Below are 24124 nucleotides of genomic sequence, written 5' to 3' on the forward strand. Positions count from 1 at the left end.
TCAGCACTTGCTATAATACCACATTGTTACAGCACTGATAATTCGAGGAACCCATGGAGGGGGAAGACCAGCTGGGCGGCGCTCACCTTGCCGTTGACTGTCTCCCTGGACACCTTCACGGTTATCTTTGAAGCTCAGCTCGTGAGGCCAATCAGGTGTGTTATCATTCAGTTGTAGGTCTGGATGAAACTTGCTTCTTTCAAATTCTCCTTTGACGAGTGGACATCCCTCGACGTGCAGGTGCGCGAGCTTACGGCCGCAGCGTTGGAGGCCAACTAACGACCGTAATTTGGGGCAGCGGACGATCTCCACCTTTCGGAGGTTAGGGAACAATACTGGTGCACTGCCACTGCCATCGCTGTTGCCGCCGGTGATGCCCTCCCATGCGACAAGCTCGGCCATGTCGGTTAACACCATCGTCCTCAGCGATGGAAAAGCACCGAGAGACAGTCTGTCGAGCTTCGGGCATTTGATCAGTTGTAGGCACCTCAGCTTCTCCACGCTGACCAACCAGGAAGGTGAGTTGATGCCAACGTAATTCTGTATCTTGAGATCCTCGAGGTTTGGATGAGGTCGGAGGCCTTGGAGGACTTCCAGATCGCTCTGCGACGATCCTCTAGCTGCACTGTCACTCCGCTGCCCCCACTCGAGTTCTAGAGTCTTGAGATGTACCTTGGCCCCGAGGCATGCACTCTCGGCCTCTTTCCTGCTTTCGACCTTGTCAAGGCACTTTATGGTGAGCTTCCGGCGGAGAGAATTGAGCCCCCCCAGCTCCCTCATGTCGTGCCCTTGTTCCGTCCTGCGTGCGTGGAACTCAACCGAGTCCTGCAGCATTCTCATGCTCCCGATGCCAGCTATCTGTGCGATCAGTGCGATGTACTCCTCCTTGTGCCCATATCAAGGTGCCGCAGGTTGATCAAGCGTCTCATATCTTTGGGAAGGCGGACGTCATCACTGCTGAAAATGACACTCAGTGTCTGCAGGGGTAGTAGCTTGGTGACATCGTTACTGAGACATCCGATTGTGCTAGGAAGGCCCAAGTACCTCAGATGCTCGAGCTCACTGATGCCCACTGGTACCACAGTGATGCGTGCAGTGTTAGATAAATCCAACACTATCAAACCCTCGAACTTGCTCTTCAGATCTTTTTTCTTTCGAGGAATCAACTCGTTCATAATCTCATCAGTTGATGTGCTGCTGCTGGCCGGCGAACTAGTTGCAGCAGCTGCACCGTCTTCGTCGTCCTTGTCGAAGACTAGTAATGGCCGAAGCCTTCTCAAACCATAAACTGACTGGAGCTGGCCCAAACACTCCGTGGTCACAGATAAGTGGCCAAACTGTTGTTGGAGGGACGCCACTGCTTCTTCTATCGATCCTATGGTAATAGCTTGAACAGACTGTCCGTATCACGGAGTGGATGTGCTCGTGGATCTCATAGCATGACGTGCCTTCTACTTTTTGGAACAAAGAGCGTTGCACCAGAGCATCAAAGTACTCCTTTGCTACATGGTCCACGGTCCTCCCACCTTTTCTCTGCGGAGCCTCCACAAAACCGAGAGCTGTCCACATCCTTGTCAGCTTTTCCACTTCAAATCGGGAATATGCTGCAGAATGCAAAGCAACGCTGCAGGTGCGAGGGTAGCACCTCAAAGCTTGAGAGGTGATCTTTAACAAGAACATCTTCAATGCGATCTTCGATTGTGATATTCCTCAAAACACTTCTGTTCCCTGGAGAAAAACATGAATATATATATATCCATTTAATATTATTATTGGGCTCAGTTACCAGAAGTATGGAAAGAATGACTAGTAGCGTGAGTGCATCTAGGACCATAGTGCTTTTGGCGAATTGAACGACAACCAGCCTCTGCTCCGTTGCGCTTCTCACAGTGCTGCTGCTGCAACATACTACTAGTACTATACTAGTAGCATACTGCACAAGAAACAGCTACAGCAGCAGCCCAAAAGTGCAGCCGAGCACACCCAACACGATTAAGCGACTAAAACAATGCATTTCAAGAGAACTTCACGTGTTTAGTCCTAGGAATAAATCTGTTGTGCTTGGGATCAATTAAAACAAATGACATGCAGATGAGAAATGAGCCAAGGTTAATTGATGAAAATGACAAGCATGCGATAAGAAGAGCAAAAGGGACATGGTTTGATGGAATTCAATTTATCTACCATATGAAGCCTGTTCATATTGTGCAATGTTCAAAATTGATGAATTGGCAAGCATCTATATATATTGAATAGAAAATAATATATAAGTGATTGCAATATGGGTTGGTCTCGCTCATAAAGCTCGCTAGTCTAAATCAAGAGTTGTGAAAAGGGGTTTTCATGATGATCAATTGATATGGAAGCTTGAATGATCTCAAGATGAACATAATTGAGAGGGAACTTATAGAAACAATCTGGTTAGTCAAGCAAAAGTCAACAATGCAAATGAAATAGTTTTCAATATAATGTGTGCTTGAAGTTGATTCAAGACAAGAAGTGACTTGATGGATTGATATAGTGAAGATAGCAAGGAAAGGGCTTTGAGGTACTAAGCGAAAATGAAGGGCAAGCGATGGCTTAGAGACCGAGGGCTCATGGCTTGGTGAAGAAGAGAGAACTTGCATTGAATCAAAATATTAATCAAGCTATGGAGAGTCATGTTGTATGGTGGATCAAATCATTGTTGGATTATATATAGAAATTAAAGTGACTTTTGGATGGAAAGTGTAGTCTTGACTAAATGGTTTGAGAAATCCAAAGTCACAACTCAAGGTGGTTCATCTCAAAGGCAATAAAAGTGTTGGAAGCCCTCAAATGGTGAAGATTGAAAAGAAAACCATATTTGAAGAATAAGAAACTCAAGCGGTATCAATTATGTATTTTTAATTTCTTGGGCATGGTAATGGCGTACTATCATGAATGTTGCAACACAAAGTGATAGATGTGATCTAGAAGTGCTCAAAATATCCAAGTGAGAAATCTGAGTGAGTAACATCAAAATTAGGATTAATTGGGAGTTGGCTGGGAAAACCGACCTAGGCCAACTTCCCAACTGGCTAGGGACGATTTTGGTAGATTTTGAAGGCTAACGGCTAGTATGGCCAAAAAACTAGCTTGGGTCAGTTTTTGCTGAAAAGTGCAACAGCGACTAGTTTTGTGGGAGGGCTATTCATACCCTCCTCCAACAACCCTTGGGTTGATAATGCTTTGTGCACCTCCCTAACTTTAGAATAGCCTATTGAGCGCTCCTAGTTCACAATAGCTGTGGCATTTGTGTGAAAAGTGAGATATCCTTTGAATTAAAGAGTGTGATTTGAGTATTGTGACTTGTGTGAGCATTAGAGAGCTAAATCAAACCTTGATTGTGTGAAACAACATAAATAACACATGAATCTATATTTAAATTACTCACCTATGCCATTCATAAAACCTAAACATACCACCAGATATTATGATAGATAATCAACGTAATCCAATTTGCATCTAAATTATCACTTTTGTTATTATTAAAAAACTAAAATATCCCCTCAAATCTATACCTAACACTACTACTAAAACGATTATCTCAGGCGCCCACTTATTATTTATAGAGGCCTGGCATCGAACCCGCGACCTGCCGTTCAACAATAGCACCTCTCTACCACTACACCACACACTCATTATTGGTGTATATAATATGCTCTCTTTTTATATCAATATTTTATAATCTTATATTGAATATTTTGGCTATTAATTGAACTCAAATGAAAAACATTTAACTACAAAGTTTTAAATCTTATTGAGCACTACAACTTTGGTATATAATGTCTCTCCATCCGAGATTGAATGAAAAATTCAAAACTTTGAATCTCAAAATATGTGAATTTAAAACAAACATACGAGACTTTAAAAGACTTCATATAAAAAACATATCAATAGAAAACATGTAGCTTAGGTCAGCTACTACAACTTTGATATTAACTATGTGAACATTCGAGGTCGTTTAGGAATTCTAAATTTTGAATTTCAAAATCTATAAATTTAGAACACATATTTGGGACTCTAAACAACTTCAAATGAAAAACTTTTCAAGTACAAAGTTGTAGACTGTATTGAGAACTATAACTTTCGCATAGCCATGTCAAAAATTGTTTGATAATTTTAAATTTCAAATTTAAAAAATCTATGAACTTGCAACAATATTTTGGGACCCTAAATAGTTTCAATTTAAAAACTCTTGAACTACAAAGTTATAGGTCACATCAAGAACTACATTTTTAATATAAAGTTTGCCTTCATCTGAGTTGATATGAAAAGTTATGAATTATTTTTTATATAACTATTTATAGAGACCGACATCTTAATACGCTCACCTCCATAAATCGATTTTAGAAGATGGACGCTTAGAACGATTGCCTCCAAAAATCATCGATAAATGAAGGCGGTCGTCCTAAGATGCCCGCCTCCAAAAGTCGATTTACGGAGACGGACGTCCTAAGAAGACCGCCTCCGTTAATCGAATAAAGGATTTTCGAAGAAGGACATCTTCGTGCGCCCCTGGCCATTTATGGAAGCAGCCGCTAGGTGTCCCTGTCTTCAAAAATGATTTGACTCTATCTCCTAAAATCATTTTTCTAGTAGTGTAAATTATGATCATCTATGACTCTAAACATCTTTTAAATAACCATAAAGAATATATTTGTTTCTACGTTACCAACTTCTATTAGTATTAATTTATTAAAATTTAATTTAAGTAAACATACACGCTGTGCCATCGTTAATATCAAGTACACATGTATGCACGAGCGATAAATATATATATATTATGTTTTAACATATCTATATTGATAGTGTAACCATACTACACATATAATTTCTTGATAATTTAGATATGTATTCCTAGTCTTTGGGATTCCTTTAGAGTAAACAAATATTATTGGGCTTAAATATTAATACCCTGTTGAGGATATCCCCATCCTAGATATGACTTTAAACTACACCACCCATCTTAAGCTACATGATGCATATTTGAAATGACCATTTATAACACCTTAGTATTATAAGAGTGCGTGTATGACCTAAATTATTTTGAAAAGTGCAAAAGGAGAGTTAATAACAGATGCAATAAGCATAAGATCGAGTTCCAACTTATCTTGAGGTAATTTGTAGTACCTAATAGGATTAAAATTTGAAAAAAAAATCCAAATTTAAATTTATGACATCATGAAAGATATGTGCTCAATAAGAGCCACCATAGATTAAGCTAAGTTTTCAACTAAATATATATTGAAGATACATTGAAGGTGTCATAGAAAGGAATGAAACTATAGATATGGGTGAAAAAGCATATAGATCAGTAATTGACACTATTCGCCTAAATGACTGTTTAGATGTGTCTGCCTAAAAATCCATCTAAACCAAGTTTCTCCGGTAAACAGAGGCCACCTATATTATTTAGGCCTTAAATGGATGGATTGTTTAATCCATAAAAAAACTGTCCAAACAGTCTAAATGGAATTGAGTTAAACATGATTAAACGGGTTAAATAGTCATTTAATTCACAGTTTATAGTCAATCGGAGGACTAAAACTACTGTATTGATACCCAGCTAACTACTGTATAGTGAGATTTAGTTTATTTCTTTTTTTTTGCTAGAATACTTATTTTCTATGTGTGAAAATATGTATATACTTTCTAGCATATTTTGACTTTTACATACAAAAATATGTATACTTTGGTGTCACTCTATATAAATTCTGACCCTGTTGCACCCAGTGGCGGAGCTGATCAATTTTTACGCCTAGGGCCATTATTTAAGTATGTAAGATGTCTATATTCAGTCAAATACCAATATTATTATAAAACTAATGTACAAATGCATGATTTTAGATGATGTTTCATTCATGCACTCGACTCCACAACATAATTCATAAAATCCCATTGCAGATCTTGTGTACTGGGTGAAATGCCCAAAAATATTGAGTAATAATAGTTCCAGTTTATTGTTAAGAAACATCTCATTCATTCATTTATGTGAACTGGCATGAGATTGTCTGAATTGGGAAATTCAACATTAAAAATACAGCTTGGGATTTGGAAACGAGGAATTTACCTCCTCAAGTTGCCTCACCGAATGCATACAGTCGGACTGTTCGTTGGTTGGTTTCTGGGATGATAAGCTCGGCTGGTGCTGGTTTGTCGTGAGAGAAAAACACTGTTGGTTGACTGATAAGCCCTGGCTGAAACCAGCGAGCGAACAGGCTGACCATTAAAACATAGTAGCCTGTAGCCTGCCTCTAGCTACTGTTCTGTGAGCGATGCCAGGTTGTCGGCCACACGCACTACTGCCGTGTGCCCGCCGCAGCTCCGAGCCGGCGAGCCCCGCTGCAGCTAGCCGCCCACGGCTCACTCCGCGACGCCAGGTCGCTGGCCAGCGGCTGATCGAGCCTCCCAAATGCAAGCGGATGACATCTCTACTTCAATTTGTTGCTCAGCATGGATCCACTTGGTGGCCTGGTGGGGAATCATTGATTGGAGAGGGCGGAGGAGCGTGCGTGCTGGCTCGAAAGTCGCTAGGGTTTGTCAATTTCGCGATGGCGATTGAGATTTTGAGAAGTGGGCGAGTCAGGAACGAAGGCTTCACGCAGAGCAGGTCGACGGCCGAGACCTAGCAAGCGACGAAGGCATGGGCCTTTTCCGTTTTGCTGGGCCATCCACGCCGTAAAATTTCAGAGGATATTTGGAGTTTCTGGGCCGCACCTCCTAGACCCATATCCGCCAATGATTGCACCGGCAAATTTTTAATGTAATAGGACCAAAACTGATGCGATAGCACGTTATCGCATCAATTTCGTGTTTGATGCGAGCCGATGAAGAGAAAACCATTAGGGTTGTTTAACTCCGTTTTCACATCATCTAAATAGTGTAAACACTAAACGAAGGTAACCAACTGTTTACCTCTTAACATTTAGGATAACACTAATAAAGTAATTAGTGATAAGTTTATCATAACTCAATAGAAGCTATAGGATATCTATTATACTTATTGTTTTTCTTACCCATCCCTTTCTCTCTCTCTCTCTCCTTTTGCTTTGGTTTGATAGATTGTAGAGATGGAGAACCTTATATACTAGTTGGTTGAACATTGTGAAAAGAAATAGAAACTATATGAACTTATTACATGGACCCCATGTATATGAACTACTTATATTGTGGTTACCCTAATGCTTATTATATATATATATATATATATATATATATATATATATATATATATATATGGTGCATTTTGTATACTCTCGGGAGTAGTTACTTCCATAATTAGTAAATCACGTTGCGTACGTGTACATACTCATTAATCAGTTAGAGTATGTTGACGTACTAATATTAAGATACTCTAGATCTTTACTATATGAAAAAAAATTCAAAAGAGCACATATTTTTTAATATATTATATAATTATCGCGTTCATAAACCTAGGGTCTCTCATGCACCGACTTCTCAGCAAAAGCTCGGCCCAGCAGACGACGTTACGAATGACGCGCAACTCCTGGGCCAGCCCAAATACTTAACGACAGGCCAGAAGGACGATCCAAATCTCCGACCGGAAGGCCTGGCCCAAGAGGAACGGCGTCAGCTTCCGACTCCGGCCCGCCTCACCGACCGGAAGGCCTCGCTTCTGACTCAGGCCCGCCTCTCTGACCGGAAGACCTGGCCGAGGAGGAAAAACGCTCACTTTTGACTCTGGCCCGCCTCTCCAACCGGAGGGCCTGGCCAAGGAGGAACGTCGCTTGCTTCCGACTCCGGCCCACCACTCCGACCGAAAGGCCTAGCAAACGCCACTTCCGACTCCGACCCTTGTCTCCGACCAGGGATGCACCGAACCTCTGCTTACATCTCTTCTCCGACTGACGTAGTCGGAGCCGACTGGGACCAACAGACCGGGGACACCCGTTCGGTAAGGACCAGAAAATGGACGGAGCAAGTAAGGCAGAATGCTCAAGTCAAACCGCAAAACCAAGGACCGTACCCTATACACCTGCTAGACAGTACCGACAGGACATGTTAGAAGGGTGCCCAGCAACCTTCCAGCCATGTCAGAACCCAAGCAGTGTTGTGGGCGCCGACGTTTTGCCCTACAGTGTTATAGGCGCCATCAATTCCTATACCAGGCAAACACGGTAAAACCACCCACATGCCTCTAGGCATCGACAGTGTTGTGGGCACCGTCATTTGCCATACATGGTGAATGCAGTAAAACCTCCCACATGTGTCTAACACAAATAGTATTGTGGGCGCCTACTATCATCTTGTACCCGACGGCATGGGCAACAAGACTTAAGTAGCATATGTACTCTCTCTCTCGCTTGTAAGGTCATCCCCTTCATCTATAAAAGGGGATGCGCTCTCTCCCAACAAGGGTTCCATTCATGATCAATCTCCTAAAAATACAAAGCACACGCTCGAATACTTAGCGCACGTAGGAGCTCCCGTCACTCTCGGCCCTTCGGTCTAGAGTCCGACCGGACCTCTTGCACCCCCATCTTATTCCCTTCCATTTGTAATCCCACTGCAAACTTCGAGCACCTGGGCTCAGGAATAAAGTTACCGACTGACTCAAACTGGACGTAGGGCACATTGCTTAAACCAGTATAAACCCTGTGTCATTGAGTGCTAGGCCTCATCCGATCATAACGTACGGCAAAACTACAAATATTTACGCATTGGTCATTTTCTACACCGACAGTTGGCGCCATCTGTGGGGAAGACGTCGTACGTTCATGCTTTTGGTCATCGGATGGCCCACCTTTCCGCCATCTTCGCCATGGTGGGCTCAAGCGACACAACTCGCTTTGGCTCGCTAGAGTTTCCCGCACTCCCACCTGTTGGGATGTGGGTTCCACCCGTCTTCGAGCCATCCCAGGCCTTCCTCTTTGGAAGCCTAGACTTCATCGCTGACCGGCTCGGCGTGCTGCACCTCCACAAGGAGGCACTTGTTCTGACGCCCGTCGGAGGAGGCACGTCCGCCACCGGCCCTGGGACTCTCGACGACTTCAACCGCGAGGCGCCTGCGCTTCGTTCCGAGCATACGCTCTGCTCAAACCCCACTGTGAGTAATGTATGTACTGTTCTTTACTTGCTTTTTACTATTTTCCACCGATTCTCCGAAGGGACCCCGTTGCCCCTGTCGCGACCGCCATGCGACCGGTTCCCCTATGGCCTCGCATCCCCCATGGACGCGTACGCCTGGGGGCTCCAAAGGATGCTAACTCCGCCCCCTCTCACATCCGAATTCATGGGGATGGTGAGCTACGCTTCTGCCTCTTTTCACGACCTCATGGATGACGATGTTGAGAGCGACGACTCCAGCATCGGCGACGTCGTGGCACCTAGCCACCCTCTATCCCATGAGTGCGCTATGGCAGATGCTCTAGGATAGCCGTCGGTGGTGGTGGAGTCTCTATAGACCCACACCCCTCCGGACCCTCGCGCGGATGCCCTCGTGTGTGCGTAGGCGCACGGTGAGGAGCTACAACAAATGCGGTAGAACCAGACACCACTTGTGCCGACATGCTCAGTGCACCACGATGCGCCCCATGCGCGTAACGCGACGAGCGGCGCCTGGGGTCACGCCTGCTAGGTCTAGCGTAACATCATGGACGGGGGGAACGATCCCCCACAGCTCGCTCGGGCTGACTAGAACATCACCGCCATAGCGATGCTTCTACGCGGCCTTCCCGAGCCGGACAACCCCTAGGAACAGGTGATCCACCGGAACCTCCAGGCACTGGTGGAGACCGCCGCCGTTCAACAGGCAGAAAGCTCCACGTCACGCCACCAACTCACGGCCTCTCTCCCCACCGAGGGGCAGAGACGCACCAAACGCATCGCTCCATCCGCTCACCTCTACAGCCACCAGGCACGGAACATGAGGGTGCAGCTGCACCATAGCCTGACCCGGCACCCGCTCCACACCAATCGCCTATGCGCAAATGCCTCTGGCCAAACCAAGACGCTTGCAGCATCATCAACAACCAGCGTCGAGCCTAGCATGATGATGACATCCATCGGGCGGCGGTAAGAGCAGGCGACACGGACTCCGATCGGACTATCGAAGGGACCGGTGAAATGCACCCTAGGCGTGGTCACCAACCCAACGACCGGAGTCCCAACCCAGATGGTCTGGGACCATGGGCCTTTGGTCGGCGCATCTAGAGAGCGCCGTTCCCACAGCACTTTCGACCACCTACCAATATCACTAAATATACCGGGGAGACGAATCCCGGTATATGGCTCGAAGACTTCTAGCTTGCTTGCCAAGCCGGGGGAGTGGATGATGATCACTTCATCATTCAGTACCTCCCTGTCTATGTGGGGGAACATGTTCGAGCATGGCTCGAATTCCTCTCGCACGACAGGATTTACGACTAGGTAGACCTCAAGAGGGTCTTCATTGGGAACTTCTAGGGGACGTATGTCCGCCCTAGGAACTCCTGGGACCTCAAGAGCTGCCAGTAGGAGCCCAACAAGTCCCTACGGGATTACATTCATAGATTCTCAAAGCGGTGCAACTCCCTTCCTGATGTCGTCGACGTGGACGTCATCAGCGCCTTCCTCTCCGGGACAACCTGTGAGTCCCTAATCCACAAGCTTGGCTACCTGAAGCCCCGTACCACCCACGACCTGCTCAACGTCGCCACAAACCACACCTCCAACGAGGAGGTGATTAGAGCAGTCTTCAACAGAGGCTAGGACAAGGGCATGGCCAAGCATGAGGACCAAGACGAGTGCCCCTCCATATAGAGGGGCAAGAAGAACAAGAAGGATCAGCGCCGAATGGCCGACTTCGTGTTGGTCGCCGCAGCTGATTGCGCAAGCAAGCAGCCCTAGCAAGGCTTGCCTGACCACTTCAACAAGCTCATGGATAGCCCATGCACCAACCATGCTTACCCCGTCAAGCACCTCTACAAGGACTATGAGCTCCTCAAACATTTCCTGCGATAGGCTGGCGGGCCGAAAGAAGGAAAGGACAAGGAGGCAGTAGCCAACAAAGGAGGCACGGCGAGCAAGGATGGGGACAACTTCCCTAACCCTAAGGAATGCATCATGATCTTCGAGGGATCCCATGCCATCTACTCCAAGCGCCAGCACAAAGTGCGCTACTGAGAGGCGTGCGTCGCCGAAACAGCCATCCCCTCCTTCCTTTGATGGTTAGAATCTTCGATCACTTTCGATTAGAGGGACCATCTGTCCCATGTCACCAGATCAGGGTGCTACCCGCTCGTCGTCGACCCCATCATTCGCAAGAAGCGCCTCACTAAGGTGCTGATGGATAGAGACAGCGGCCTCAACATCCTCTACATCGACACCCTCGACGCCATGCGCATCCCCCGATCGGAGCTCCGACCGGCGAGCTCTCCCTTCCACGACGTGATCCCAAGAGCGCAGGCATACCCGCTCGGGCAGATCGACCTACCCATCACGTTTGGTGACCAAGCCAACTTCTGCTCGGAGGTGATCACCTTCAAGGTGGTGGACTTCCCGGGGTCTTACCATGCCATCTTAGGGCGGCCATGCTATGCCAAGTTCATGGTGGTGCCTAACTACACCTACCTGAAGCTGAAGATGCCGGGACCAAATGGCGTCATCACTATGGGTAGCACCTTCTTGCACGCCTTCATGTGTGACCACGAGCATTTCAAGCTCACCACTACCATCATCAACTCATCCGAGCTCCCACGGCTCAGGGAGTCGGTGACCCCAGCAGTCCTGGACTGCAACAAACCAACCTCCTCGATGTCCTTCTGCCCACTCGAGGAAACTAAGGTGGTGGGGATCGACCCCACTGACCCAACCAAGATGTGTAGATCAGGACCCAGCTCTCGACCAAATAGGAATGCGAGCTCATCGACTTCCTGTGCGCCAACCGTGATGTCTTCGCATGGAAACCATCTGACATGCCAGGCATACCGTGGGAGGTCACCGAGCATGCACTGCACCTCATCCTAGGCTCGAAGCCCACCAAGCAATGCCTGCACCGCTTTGACGATGAGAGGCGCTGGGCCATAGGTGAGGAGGTCGCCAAACTCCTGGCAGCTAGATTCATCAGAGAGGTATTCCACTCTGACTGGCTTGCCAATCCTGTTCTTGTTAAAAAGAAGACTAGGAAATGGAGAATGTGCATCGATTATACTAGCCTCAATAAAGCGTGTCCAAAGGATCACTTTCCTTTGCCACGCATGGACCAGATAGTCGACTCCACCTCGGGATGTGAGATCCTATCCTTTCTGGATGCCTACTTAGGCTATCACCAGATTGCGATGAAAGAAACTGATCAGCTCGCAACCTCGTTCATCACCCCATATGGTTCGTACTCTTACATAACCATGCCCTTTGGTCTAAAGAATGCTGGCGCCACCTACCAAAGGTGCATGCAGCAATGCTTCGCTGATCAAATCGACCCGCTCGATCAGCCTGATCAAGTCGAGTGGCCAAAACCAATAATCGCTGTCTATGTTGATGACATAGCAGTCAAAATGACTCAAGCTTGCGACCTGATCGTGAACTTGGCCGCGACATTTGCGAACCTCCGAAGGTTCAACATCAAATTAAATCCCGAAAAATGTGTTTTCGAGGTTCCGAAGGGGAAGCTGCTTGGATACATTATGTCCGAATGCGGTATCGAGGCCAACCCCGAAAAAATCACGGCCATCTCCAACATGGGCCCTATACGCAATGTCAAGGGCATACAAAGGCTCACTGGCTGTTTGGCCACCTTGAGCCGGTTCATCTCCCAGCTCGGCGAGCGAGGGATGCCTCTCTACAAGCTACTTAAAAGGACAGACACATTTGTCTAGACTAAGGAAGCACAACAGGCTTTGGAGAGCCTCAAAGCGTCACTGACATCGGCCCCAATCCTCGTTGCTCCCGAACGAGGAGAACCCCTCCTCCTCTATGTCACGGCAAGCAATCATGTGGTAAGCGCCGCCCTAGTCATCGAAAGGGAGGAGCCAGGACACCACCTTAAGGTCCAACGACCCATATACTTCATTGGAGAGGTACTCACCGACCCCAAGGTCCAATACCCCTAGGTGCAAAAACTCCTATACACCGTGCTGATGGCGACCCGAAAGCTCCTGCACTACTTCACCGACAACGAAGTCGTGGTCGTCACTTCATACACGCTTGGAGACATCGTCCGCAACTGCGATGCCATAGGATGGATCTCCAAGTGGGCACTCGAACTCATAGGCCACGACATCAGGTATATCCCCCATACCGCTATTAAGTCTCAGGCTCTCACGAATTTTGTCATTGAATGTACGGAGGTCCATCTGAAAGGACCTTGATGTTGCCTAGGAGGCCTAGAGGGAGGTGAATAGGCCTGTAAAAATTCAACTCAAAACTCTATCAGAACAGAGAGCGGCACTGCCGGCCTTATAGGGTGGCACTGACGCTCTTCAAAAATAAAGTAGATAGCGTTGAGATTTCACAGATAGTAACCTGGCCCTCTCAACTGCTCAATTCTACAACAGAAAGATAAAATCCAGTTCGAAGACTAGATACCACAGAAATCTCACACAAGAGAGGATCGAGCTACCAAACCCTAACAACAGCTAGCAAAGAGCTGAACCAGCAAGAACACAAAGTGAAGCACGCGAGACACAAAATTTATCCCGTGGTTCAGCTCGCCACCAAGGCTTGCCTAAGTCCACGTTGTTGAGGCATCCACAAAAGGATTGGCTCGCCACCAAGGCTTGCCTTGCCCTCGTTCTCAAATCAAGAGAATGAACTCTTAAAGTGAGGGGTAATTTCTTAGCTGCAGGATGAGGTTACAAACCTCCCAAGGCTGCCACACAAGTTGGCAAGCACAAGGGTGACACCTAGCCAGCTAGGAGCAAAGCTCCAAGAGTAACAAACCCTAGAACAGCCGGCCAAATATGAACCAAATGCTCTTAGACTTTGGGAATCAGTGGATCTGCTCTCCAATCGAGTTTTGCTGCCTTTTCTCTCAAGTTTTGATGGTGGAAATCAAGGATTGCTTGAGAGCTTAAAGGAGCAACAATGGAGGAGAGAGATGAGCTTTGGTCTATTCAGTTTTGAACTGAACCGTTGGAGAAGAAGGATCTACGTTGTGGGCCGGCCCAAATGGTATTTATACCTCTTGGGTCCCAACGGTCGTTTATGGGCGGCACTGCTGCCCTAGCCAAAACAGGTAGAATCTAGAGATTTTTGGCTGGCTGCTTTGGCTGGGTAAGAGGATATAGATCTATAGTTTTGAGCATCTGGTTGTACAGTTGACCAACTGTACTAGAATCCCTCTTTATAGTATGGCTTTTCCTAAACTCAAATTCAAAGCATAAAAGAATGTAAATGCCTTTGAGCTGGTTGCCACTTCATTTGGCAATTTGAGGACTTCTATTATCGAATATGTTTTCCTCATTCTCATTATACCTTAATTATGTGACTTGAACCATTTCCATACTTATGAGTTCACCTTCATGGCTTTAAGTCACTTCCACTAATGATTTGATCCTTAACACAATATGACTCCTTATAGCTTGATTAGTACCTCGACTTAATGCAAGTACTCTCTTCTTCACCTTAGCCATGGTACCTTGGTTGCCAAGCCGTCGCTTGCCCTTCACCTTCGCTTAGTACCTCGAAGCCCTTTCCTTGCTATCTTCACCCTATCAAGCCATACTTAAGTCACATTATATTAAGCATCCATTGAAAACCATTTCCTCAATATTTTGATCCTTGCTTGAATATTTTCTAGATATGAATGTTGAGATCAATCAAGCTTCAGTTTGTCTCACATAGAGACATACATGGATCAACATCAATATGGTCAAGCTAATTCATGATTCCTTATTTCATTCTCATTTTGGCTTGACATTCCAATTGATCTTTCATATATTCATCCATGTAAGCAAACCAATGTAGAGACCGACTTATATCCACTATACATTGTCATCTACCAAGTATGTTTGATTTCACATGATGCTATGATATCCCACAACATAGAAGCCATTTCATTGATTCCATTTGCATTGTTGTCTTTTGCTTGAACTAGACTGCTTCCATAAACTTCCAATACAACAATACACAGTTTGGCATTCACTTTAATATAATGTGGCATATCATCAAGTTTGCCTACTAGTTGAACCTTGTATATACTTGTTAATACACAACCCACAAGTATATGCAATAGACTCAATTTCCTGTTCAACACTTAGCAAACTTATTAGACCTTTAATTGTGTTGTCATTCAATTTACCAAAACCCACTAAAGGGCTAGATGCACTTATACCAGCTACCGACCCTAGACGTCACCCATGAGTACTGGACGGTGTACTTCGATGGGTCCGTCATGGCGCCCGGCTCAGGGGCTAGAGTGGTTCTAATCTCTCTAGACAAGAGTAGGCTCCGCTACGCCATCCGCCTCCACTTCTCAGCCTCAAACAATGCCGCGGAGTACGAGGCCCTCATCAACGGACTACGCATCGCCATCAAGCTTGGCGCTACATGACTCTATGTTCACGACGACTCAGAGCTGGTCGTCGACCAGGTCATGAAGGGGTCCTCCTACAAAAGCACACTCACAGTAGCATACTGCCAAGAGGTGGGCAAGCTCGAGGACAAATTCCAGAGGATCAAGCTACATCATGTCCCCCGAAAGGACAATGATGTCGCTGATTTTCTCGCAAAATTGGTCACCAAGCGGGATCCGTCTCTGAGTGGGGTCTTCATCAACGACCTCCACGAGCCATCTACCCGCATCCTGGAAGGTCCGATCTAGACACACCCTGACGCCAACCCGGCGCTCGAGGGCTCCAACCCTGATGCCAAACCGGCGATTGGGGGCTCTGACCCCAGTGCCTCCATGATGACGTTGCCGTATGGGGGCTCGATCAAACCAACTAGAGAGCGCCGCTACTCACCTACCTCCTCGAGGAGGTTCTCCCACCTGAAAGGACTGAAGCTCGATGGATCGCTCGATGCGCCAAGACGTTCGTCGCCATCGGTGATGAACTCTACAAGCGAAGTCCATCAGGGGTACTCATGAAGTGCATCCCTACCAACCAAGGGAAACAACTCCTCCTTGAGGTCCATGCTGAAATCTACAGACATCACGTAGCCCCAAGATCACTGGTCAGAAAAATCTTTCGTCAAGGTTTTTACTGGCCCACCGTACTACGAGATGTAGAGGAGGTCATCCACAGGTGCGAGGGATGCGAGTTCTACGCTCGACAAACTCATTTGTCGGCACAAGAGCTCCAAACCATCCCCATCACCTGACCGTTCACGATCTAGGGCCTCAACATGGTGGGACCCCTCAAAAAGGTCCCAGGCGGCTTCACTCACCTACTTGTGGCGGTCGACAAATTCACCAAGTGGAAGAGGCCAAGCCCATCACCAACATCCGCTCGGAGGAGGCGGTCAAGTTCTTCCTCGACATCATCTACCGGTTCGGCGTTCCTAACTGTATCATCACTGACCACGGGACTAACTTCACCGGGAAGAAGTTCCTGGACTTTAGTGGTGGATACGACATTAGGATCGATTGGGCCTCGATCGAACATCCACATACTAACGGCCAGGTCGAACATGCCAATGGCATGGTCCTCCAAGGACTTAAGCCATGCATCTTTGACCGACTCAATAAGTACATTGGGCGAAGGGTTGCAGAGGTCCCAGCAATCCTCTAGAGCCTGAGAACAACCCTGAACCAATCCACAGGGTTCACACCCTTCTTCCTGGACTACGGAGCTGAAGCAATGCTGCCCTCCGACATCGACCAAGGCACCCATGAGTGAAGGCCTTCGACTGCGACCGAGCCACCGAGGCTCAACAAGATGCAGTCGACCTACTCGAGGAGGCCCGTGAAACGACCATTATTCGCTCTGCTCGCTACCAGCAGACTCTCCACAGGTACCATGAGAGGAAAATCAGAGGAAGGATCCTCGAGGTCGGAGACCTCGTGCTTCGAAGGACCCAATCGACCAAGGAGAACCACAAACTCTCTCCGCCATGGGAAGGACCCTATACGGTGACCGAAGTGATTCGACCGGGCGCCTATTGACTAAAGGACAACAACGGCGATGTTCTCACCAACACTTGGAACATTGAACAGTCACGTTATTTCTTCCCCTAAAATTTGTCTTTACCGTTTTCTTTCATTCAACGTTCGCTCCTGTAAAGCACCCCGACCCAAACACTTTCAGCCTAGGTCACTCAGGGGCTCCACGAGGATACGATACCACCTCTTTTTTTACTATCATATGGTAAATACATTTTTTACCTGAACGAAAGGGTAGTCCATTCCTTTAATTATCTTACGTAACTTTGCTTCAACATTTCGACCGATCGCACCCCGCCTCTACCTACGGTTACGAGTAGCTAAGCCTCACGGGCCATGCCTGGGCTCTTAAGGTTGCAGCCTATGGGACGAATGGGCAAGTGTGAAAAAGAAAGAATAAAAAACAAAGCTATGCTAAGGTAAAAATAAGGAACGGACAGGACAAGCTTCCCCGAACGAAGTAATTCATCACAAAATGAAAATTGATGTATTCGTCAATACAACTGTTCACACGGGGGATCCCCCACAAACTTAAACTATTACATCTGCTGGCTACTTCTACTCTAGCCACTCGGTGGCATCGGCTGACAACATGACCGGCGAAGATAAAGGCTGCTCGCCCTCCGACGAGCAACGCTCGGCTCGGATGAAGCGTTTACTGCCACCAGACTTAACCACCACCGCAAGGGCCCCACCCGGTTCCGTTCCCTCAGCTTCAGCGAGCACAACGGGTACCTCAAGGGCGTCGCACCCATAGATGCTCAGCAGAAGAACATGGAGCTCCAGACTTTCCCATACAGACAGGGTAGCTCCTGGATAGGGCCGCCGCCTACCGTAGTATGGCCGCCATGGCTGGAGGATGTCTCTGACATCTTATCAAACTTTATGAATTGATCGACCTGAGCAGCTGCAAGGGCAAAACCCTCCACCGGCATGGTCCTGAACAGCTTCCCCTCCGACAAAGCTCGCCTGGTGAAGATCCACCGAAAAAGTCCACATGCGGCTCCATCCCAAAGAAGGCCTCACAGATGGTGATAAAGCTAGCGACGTGTAGCACCCCAGTCAGATTGAGGTGCTGCAGCTCCAGGCCCCACACATCAAGGGGCCCACATAGGATCCAGTGCATCACTTCCTTCGGCAGAAGCCGCCCCTTCTCGACGAAGGTGGCCAACACCGCCTCAGATGGCCTCCAGCTCGACATGGCGCTCTGGATTCACGAAACAGATTTGTGAGTTCTCCCCCTCACTTACCCTCTCTCTCACTAAGGAACCGCCATGGCACACAAACACTCTAGGTGAGAAGGAACAAGGAGGAGAGGCGGTAGATGGGGAATAGGCGAAGGAATGGGATGAAAGCCCTCTCCCTTCCCCTATTTAAGGAGGAGGCACAGCAGTTGGGGAAATGCGAGGTATTGGGACAAAACCCTCTCCCTTCCCCCATTCAATGCGGATAGGATACGACGGGACGCACCCTGCCCAATGAGACGGCGCCTGGTCAGACAGGATGTGGCCTAGGTATGGCCCACCACTACCGCACATCGGGTGTGAGAAACAAGGCTCAACTATGCACAGGCGGCTCTCCGCCTTCCCAGGCGGGACTTAGAAAGACCCAACTGTGGGATCTCCACCTTGGAGAGACCAACGGGCTTCCTGAGTCGATCGGATAGCTTAGGCGAACACTGAGAGATAGGTAAGGAGCAGAGGCACGCCCCATGTTGGCCATGCTGACTCTATCATGAATGATGAGCGCAGATCCCGGTCGGACATATTCGATAGAAGCTCCTCAAACCCTGTCACTCGAGTCATCAAGGTAACATTACCAACGTCCACTATTTCTTTATATGACCATTCATTCATCTGTTGTCTTTCATACATTCATACACGCATTCACACATTCATTCATACAAATCATTCATTCATCCCATACATTTGAAGCATCGCATATGCAGTTAAATGCATCACAACGCTCCATGTTGCGTCACGAAGCGGCTGTTGCCTCATTCAGCATGAGCAACGACCGACCGGGGTTTGAAGGCTAGCCCACGAAGGGCTCGAGGCCGCCCCACGTCAAACAGAGACATGGGAGAAAACGTAGATGAGCCTTGAGCGGCCCTCGCCTAGTCTGCTCCGAAGCAGACAGGATCATCTCAACCTTCTTGTTCGATCCTAACCTTGAGCCATGCCCATAGAATCTTCATCAAGGGGAGGCCAGCGGGCCACCCGGGTCGGTCTCCGGAATGACCCAGGCATCTACCAGGACACGGGTTAAGGAGGAGTGGAATGCCACATGAGAGCTATGCTGACCCCGTCATGAACGACGGACCCAGATTTCACTCAAATGTGCCCGTTAGCGAGCTCATCGAGCGCGTCACTCGAGCCATCTAGGCATGCGACGTTAGCTCAGCCCCTCCTGTTGCAAAAACCGTAGACGGGGTAACGCATGAAAACTCAAAACGACCCCTACCAAGCCCAACGGGGCTCAGGGGCTCAGGACACCCAAATGCCTCGGCACGTCCGACACCTAGATCCACGACTCCAACTCGCTCGATCCCTCATTGCCCTCGGCATGACCAAAATGCCTTGGCACGTCCGATGTCTGGATCCGCAACTTCGACTCGCCCGATCCCTTGTTGCGCTTAGCGCCTGGATCCGCGACTCTGACTCACCCAATCCCTCGACACGTCCAATGCCTGGATCAGCAACTCCGACTCGCCCGATCCCTCATTGCGCCTAGCGCCTAGATCCACGACTCTGACCCGCCTAATCCCTCGACATGTCCAAAATGCCTCACGTCCGATGCCTGGATCCGTGACTCCGACTCGTTGGATCCCTCGTTGCGCCCAGCGCCTAGATCCATGACTCCAACTCGCCCAATCCCTCGGCACGTCTAACGCCTAGATTCACGACTCCGACTCACCCGCCCGAGGCCTGGGTCTACGAGTCCATCTCGTCTGATCCCTCGGCCGCCCGATGCCCTGGTTGACGACTCTGTCTCGCCCAGTCCCTCGGAACGCGACCAAACTCCTGGGACCACGCTCCTAGAAATGATGGGTCAGAAATGGGAAAGAGGAGGCTACGCCCACCAAGGTGCACACACTCACGCTACACCCGCGGCTGCGCGTGCGCAACCGCTGACGAAACAAAAAAAATTCTCTCGCTAGCAACATGAAAAACCCCTAGATGATTCTACCCAAATCATCCGGGGGCTCGGGGGCTACACCCGCGGGTGTGCTCGCGCGCACCCACTGTCAAGACAAAGATCCCCCAGATGATTCTACCCGAATCACCTGGGGGCTCAGGGGCTTCTGTCGGGTTCATAAACTTGAGGTCCCTCATGGATCGGCTTCACAGCAAAAGCTCGGCCCAGCAGACGATGTTGTGAACAACGCGCAACTCCTGGGCTAGCCCAAATACCTAACGACATGCCAGAAGGGTGATCCAAATCTCCGATCGGAAGGCCTGGCCCAAGAGAAACGATGCCCGCTTCTGACTCCAGCCCGCCTCTTCGACCGGAAGCCTCACTTCCGACTCCGGCCCGCCTCTCCGACCGGAAGGCCTGGCTGAGGAGGAACAATGCTCACTTTTGACTCTGGCCCGCCTCTCCAATCAGGGGGCCTGGCCAAGAAGGAACGTCGCTCGCTTCTGACTCCGGCCCGCCTCTTCGACCGAAAGGCCTGGCAAATGCCACTTTTGACTCCGATCTGTGTCTCTGACCAGGGATGCACCGAACCTCTGCTTACACCTCTTCTTCGACTGACGCAGTCGGAGCAGACTAGGACCAACCGACCGGGGACGCCCGTTCGGTAAAGACCAGGAAACGGACGGAGCAAGTAAGGCAGAACGCTCAAGTCAAACCACAAAACCAAGGACCGTACCCTGTACACCTGTAGGACAGTACCGACAGGACATGTCAGAAGGGTGCCCAGCAACCTGACAGGCATGTCAGAACCCAAGCAGTATTGTGGGCGCCGACGTTTTGCCCTACAGTGTTATGGGCGCCATCAATTCCCATACCAGGCAAACACGGTAAAACCTCCCACATGCCTCTAGGCATCGACAGTGTTGTGGGCGCCGTCATTTGCCATACATGGTGAATACGGTAAAACCTCCCACAAGCGTCTGACATAAACAATATTGTGGACGCCTACCATCATCTTGTACCCAATGGCGTGTGCAATAAGACTTAAGTAGCATACGTACTCTCTCTATCTCGCTTGTAAGGCCGTCCCTTTTATCTATAAAAGGGGATGCGCTCTCTCCCAACAAGGAATCCATTCACGATCAATCTCCCAAAAAACATAAAGCACACGCTCGAATACTTAGTGCACGTAGGAACTCCCGTCACTCTCGGCCCTTCGGTCCAGAGTCCGACCAGATCTCTTGCACCCCCATCTTATTCCCTTCCGTTTGTAACCTCACTGTAAACTTCGAGTACCTGGGCTTAGGAATAAAGTCACCGACCGACTCAAACTGGACGTAGGGCACGTTGTCTGAACCAGTATAAACTCTGTGTTATTGAGTGCTAGGCCACATCTGATCACAACGTATGATAAAATTACAAATATTTACGTGTTGGTCATTTTCTGCACCGACAATAATACTATGATAGTAGCATATAAAATAAGTATAACCATATACTCTAAGTATACATACATACTTACCATACATAGTACCCTAGATGGTCTAGTATAATGATATACTCCATCTACATACACTTTGTCGAGCCATATGCGTCCTAAATTTAGAGATATACACATGGGAGTAACTACTCCATAGGAGTAGAAAATAATTTCCATATATATATATATATATATATATATATATATATATATATATATATATATATATATATATATATATATATATATATATAGAACTACTATCCTGTAGCTGGCTACAGAATAACTTATTCTGTAGCCACTTTGAGTTATGATAATTACTATGTTAATTTACGAGATTATAGTAACTCCTTACTAAGTGGTTTAATATAACGTTATGGTAAATATCCCCCGTGTGTTATAGTAACCCAACTATCGTAAATATGTATTGACATTACGGTAAATTAGTATATAAAATTATGGTAAATGGAGGTGGCTACAGAATAACTTATTCTGTAGCCGGCTACTGAATAGCCTCTCCCTATATATATATATATATATATATATATATATATATATATATATATATATATATATATATATATATATATATATATATATATATTCCGTGCAAGAGCATGGGTTAATAGCTAGGCCAGTGGACACAACTCGATCTGAGTTGCATCCTTTTCTGGACGAAGATATATATAGTACTTATATATGCCAATAACTATGGAGTGTATATATGTATATATAAAAGCACTGGAAATATATATTGCCTCAGCTGTATTGATTTTAAATAGCACTTACCAGGGGAAGAGAAGTTGACAAATTGGGTAGAGAGGCTGACAAATTCGCGAGCTGCCAACGGGGAGCCATGTAACTTGCCAACATTTTTCTCAAGGTGTTCCTTCAGTTCCTGGGGCACGGCCTTCCTTCCAGTTTGTTTTCGCGCTTCCTCCATGAGCAAGAGCTTGAGTTGTGCAGTGTCGTTGATCCCATTGAGGACGATTTTTATTCGTTGCCGTGCCTTTGCATCCATACACGTACCCAGAGTATCCAAACAAATCTGAGCTCGAGATGTCAAAAGAATCCGGCTCCCTTTATTATCGTTTGCACCCTCCTCCTCCTGCTGCATGAACGGGGCCAGCACCCTCTCCCAGGTCGTCTTCCTTTGCAACTCATCACTGGTTTCGTCGTTGCATACGTCGTCGAGCACAAGGAGGTACGGCCGCCGGGCGTCTTCAATCTTCTTTGTAATCATTTCCTCAATAGTACTGGCAGAAGGAGGAGGATCCCTTCGAAATGTGGACTTGAAGATCTCCTTTAAAAGATCTTCTGGTTTGACCATGCCGGAGACGCACACCCATATGCGGTGCTTGCCGAACTTTTGCTTAGTCTCAGGATGGTTGAATGCCCAGCGAGCAAGCTCTGTCTTCCCAATCCCACCATGGCCGATGATGCCCACAACTCTAGTTCCTCCTGCACCGACAGTGGTGAGTTTTGATACCAACTTTGTCTTTAAAACAACTTTATCTTTAAGTACGGAGGGAGTAGATGGGATCATGGGAGGATGCATGCATATATAGATCGACGCTGTCGATCGACCAACAAGAGGCACGCACACACACCAGCTTTAATTTGACACACAGCCACCTCAAAAGCTAAACAGATTGCATATCGCTTTAAATTAAATTAGAGCTACAGTACATATATACTCACCCGCGCCCTGGGGCCTGCGCTTCCGGAGAACCAGCGAAATGCACCGCAGTTTGACGACGATGTTGAGATGCTACCCGGCGTCCATGGCCGCCGGATGCATCTGCGGTCACTATGTATATACGCTATATATAGTATAGTTCGATCGATACGATCAACGCTAGCGAGCTGTTCTGAATCTAGCTAGCTTGCTTGCCACAGGGGCGTTCAAGTATTAATTCGAGATTCAGAGAGTCTATATACTGCAGCTCAAAAGTCAAAACTTTGGGTTCCTTGATTCTTTAAGTATTTGCATTAAATATAGAGGCCTCTTAAATATACTAGTGTTGTGAACGGCTACTTCTTTATCGGCTCAACCACCTCCAAACCATGAACCTAGGACCTTTATTTGGTCCATCATCTGGTCTCTTGTACTATAATATATATAGAGAGAGAAAAAAATGATGCATGTGCCCTCTGTCTATTTTCTAAGGGCGTCTGCAATGGTGTTAGCTACGTAGCTATCTTACGTGGAGGTGAGAGACAAAAGTAAAGCCTATTTTATATAATTTTATTTTTTTTATGTACTATTGGACCCACATGTCTCTCTCTTAAATTCTTGGACTACGTGAAGTAGATCAACTATTTATTCGTCGATAGTGACTGCTCTCTCTCTCCTACGACTATAAGAAATATGTCATCTTTTGACATTTGATATTTGTCATTATACCTGAAAAATAAATCATAGGTCGTCATTTGTAACA

The 24124-nt window shown here is 47.3% G+C and overlaps 1 pseudogene; it reads right to left on the reverse strand.

Moving 5' to 3' along the window:
• LOC136515211 (putative disease resistance RPP13-like protein 1) overlaps window positions 1–24124 on the reverse strand; it is a 25233-nt pseudogene continuing 1109 nt past the window's right edge.

The sequence above is a fragment of the Miscanthus floridulus genome, chromosome 17 (genome assembly GCF_019320115.1).
Source record: "Miscanthus floridulus cultivar M001 chromosome 17, ASM1932011v1, whole genome shotgun sequence".
Taxonomy (NCBI): Eukaryota; Viridiplantae; Streptophyta; class Magnoliopsida; order Poales; family Poaceae; genus Miscanthus; species Miscanthus floridulus.